Source organism: Macrotis lagotis, chromosome 1 (assembly GCF_037893015.1).
Source record: "Macrotis lagotis isolate mMagLag1 chromosome 1, bilby.v1.9.chrom.fasta, whole genome shotgun sequence".
Classification (NCBI taxonomy): domain Eukaryota; kingdom Metazoa; phylum Chordata; class Mammalia; order Peramelemorphia; family Peramelidae; genus Macrotis; species Macrotis lagotis.
Genome location: NC_133658.1, coordinates 602622765 through 602626517, shown reverse-complemented (window position 1 = coordinate 602626517; position 3753 = coordinate 602622765). Strand labels below are relative to the sequence as shown.

The 3753-nt window shown below is 34.2% G+C and overlaps 1 pseudogene; it reads right to left on the bottom strand.

The window, feature by feature from the left end:
* Window positions 1-630: 630 nt before the first annotated feature.
* On the bottom strand, window positions 631-1030 carry LOC141505694 (peptidyl-prolyl cis-trans isomerase A pseudogene; annotated as a pseudogene).
* Window positions 1031-3753: the final 2723 nt, after the last annotated feature.

Sequence of the window (3753 nt, the reverse complement as noted above, 5' to 3'; positions counted from 1 at the left end):
CTATCCATGAAAAGTTGATGTTTGCCCAGTTATTTAAATCGTATTTCATTTGTTTGAGAAGTATTTTGTAATTTTTTCAAAAAAGTTTTTGAGTCTGCATTGGCAGGTAGACTCCCATGTACTTTATTTTGTCTGAGGTTTCTTTGAATGGGATTTCTCTTTCTACCTCTTTCTGTTGTATCTTGCTAGTCATATATAGAAATATTGAGGGTTTATGAAGGTTTATTTTATATCCTGTTAATTTGTTATATTTGCTAATCATTTTTAGTAGTTTTTTCGATGACTCTTAGGATTCTCTAGATATTCCATTACATCATCTGCAAAGAGTGAGAGTTTTTTATCTCCCCTTTCCCTATTCTAATTCCTTCAATTTCTTTTTTCTTCTCTTATTGCTGAGGCTAACATTTCTTTTTTTTTCCAAGTGTAGTTTAGCTTTTATTTCATAATTATGAACTTAACTCTGTTGTTTCTAGCCAGACTTGTGGAAGGAAAAAGAAATGAAATCCCAAGAGAATTGCAGCAAGTGAGAGCACAAGGATTACAGGGTATAAGAGCAGATTGAATTGCAGTGCTCTCTCCAGCTACAGAGGAATGGTTTGGTGGTTAAGACAGAAAACAAAACAAAAAAACTTATGAGAGTTGTCCACAGTCAGCAATGGTGATTTTCTTGCTGGTCTTGCCATCCCGCGAGCTGAAATGCTACATGGCTTCCACAATGTTCATGCCTTTTTCACTTGGCCAAAGACAACATGCTTGCCATCCAACCAATCAGTCTTAGCAGTACAGATGAAAAACTGGGAGCCATTTGTTTTGTGTCCAGCATTTGCCATGGACAAAATGCCAGGACCAGTATGATTCAGGAAGTTCTCATCAGCAAATTTCTCCCCATAGATGGACTTGCCACCAGTGCCATTATGGCATGTGAAGTCACCACCCTGGCACATGAACCCAGGAATGATTCTGTGGAAGCAGGATCCCTTGTAACCAAATCCCTTCTCTCCAGTGCTCAGAGCATGGAAATTTTCTGCTGTCTTTGGAAACTTGTCTGCAAAGAGCTAGAAGGTAATCTGGCCCAGGGGCTCATTGTCAATGGCGATGTCAAAGTACACACTGAGGTTGGCCCTGGGGCAGCGGCATCTGCAAAGCCGAGGCTAACATTTCTATAATGATTTTGAATAGTAATGGTAATAATGGGCTTCTTGTTTCTCCCCTGATCTTATTGGTAATACCTCAAGCCTATTCACATTGCACATAATCCATGTTGATGTTTTCAGATAGATGCTGCTTATTATTCTAAGGAACAGTTCATTTATTGCTACACTCTCTAGTGTTTTTAGTAGTAGGAATGCATGCTGTATTTTGTCAAAAGGTTTTTTAGCATGTATTGATATGATCATATAATTTCTGATAGGTGTGTTGTTGATATAATTGTTTATACAGACAGTTTTCCTAATATTGTAACAACCCTGCATTCCTCGGATGAATCTTACTTGTACAAAATGTATTATCCCAGTGATAACTTGTTGTAATCATTTTGCTAATATTTTATTTAAGATTTTAGAATCTATATTCATCAGGGAGTGAAGTCTATAATTTTCTTTCTCTATTTTATCTCTTCCTGGTTTAGGTATCAGCACCATATTGGTTTCATAGAAAGAGTTAGGCAGAGTTCCGTCTTCCCCTATTTTTCCAAATAGCTTATATAGAATTGGAACAAATTGTTCTTTAAATGTTTGGTAGAATTCATTGTGAATCCATCAGGCCCTGGAGAATTTTTCTTAGGGAGTTCAATAATGGCTTGTTGAATTTCTTTTTCTGAGATAGGTTTATTTAGATATTTAATCTCCCCTCTATTTAACCTGGGCAAGTTATATTTTTTGTAAATATTCATCCACTTCACTTAGATTGTCAAATTTATTGGCATAGAATTAGGCAAAATAATTCCAAATTTTTACTTTAATTTCCTCCTCATTGGTGGTGAGTTCACATTTTTCATTTATGATACTAGCAATTTGATTTTCTTTCTTTTTTTATCAATTTTATTATTTTATTCATATAACCTGCTCTTGGTTTTATTTATTGTTTCTTGCTTTAAATTTTATGAATTTCTATTTAATATTTAGAATTTCTAATTTGGTATTTAATTGGGGGTTTTTAATATCTTCCTTCTCTAATTATTTAATTGCATATTAAGTTTATTGATTCCTTTTTTCCCTAAGCATTTGAAAATTTAATATGTCCCCTGATAGCCACCTTGAGTGTATTCCAGAGGTTTTGGTATGTTGTTTCATTTTTGTCATTATCTAGGATGAAATACTTAATTCTTTCTATAATTTGTTGCTTGATCAACTCATTTTTTAAACTGTGGTTATTTGTTTTCCAATTATTTATGTATCTATATCTCTCTGGCCCAGTATTGCATATGGTTTTTTATTGCATTATGATCTAAGAAAGATGTATTCAATATTTCTGCCTTTCTGCAATTGATCATTAGGTTTTTATTTCATAGTACATGATCAATTTTTGTGTAAGTGCCATGTACTGCAGGACAAAAAGTATATTCCTTTCTATCCCCATTCAATTTCCTTCACAGGAAAATCAAATCTAGGTTTTCTAACAATCTATTTACTTCCTTAACTTCCTTCTTGTTTATTTTATGATTGGATTTATCTAAATCTGAAAGCAGGAGGTTGAAGTCTCCCACTAGTAGAGTTTTGCAGTCTATGTCTTCATGTAGCTCTTTCAACTTCTCCTCTAAAAATCTGGCTGTCCCAATGGATGCATGCATATTTAGTATTGAAATTATTTTATTGTCTATGGTACCTTTTAGGGGATATAGTTTCCTTCCTTTTCTCTTTTAATGCTATCTATTTTTGCAGCTGCTTTCTCAGAGATAAGGATTGCTACCCTGGCTTTTTTCACTTCAGCTGAAGAAAAATATATTTTACTCCAATATTTTACATTTACTTTATATGTATCTTTCTGCTTCAGATGAATTTCTTTTAAGCAGCATATTGCAGGATTCTGGTTGTTAATCCACTCTGCTTTTCAGTTATGTTTTAAAGGATCATTCATCTCATTCATGTTTAAAGTTATAATTACTAACTCTTTATTGCCTTCCATGCTATCTTCCTTCTATTTGTATTTTTCCACTTTTTTCCCTTTAACCATATTTCCGTGTTTTGTTTCTGAATACCACCACCTTCAGTGGTTTTGTCCTCTTATATCAGACCACCTCCCCTTTTTCCCCTTTCCCTTTTCCCCTTCTTCCCTTCCTTCTGTTAACTCCCTTTTTTTCTCCCCTTCCTCCGCTTTTATCCCTTTTAATGCTTGAATGGTAAGAGAAGTTTCTTACCTTACCTCAGTGTGTCAAAATTAACTTTAAGCCAAGAATGATGAGATGAAGATTCAGCTGGTTCTTATCTCCTCCCTTCTTCCCCTCAATTACAATATGTCTTTTGTATCTCTTAATGTAATGAGATTTACCCCATTCATCCTCCTCCCTCCTCCCAGCTGCTTACTCTCCCCCTTTTAAAGAGGTATTGTTTTTAAATCATTCTATCTGAGTCATAGAAATGTTATGAGTATCCATTCTGGCTATGTATATTTTCTCTAGTAGAGTTACAATTCAGAATATTTATGAGACTCTTTCAACCAGGTGGGTTTATAGCCAGTTCAATCTTATTGGATAGTAGTTTTTTTCTTTGACCTTTTTTTTACCTTTACATTTGTAACTTGAGCCTCCTGTTTGAT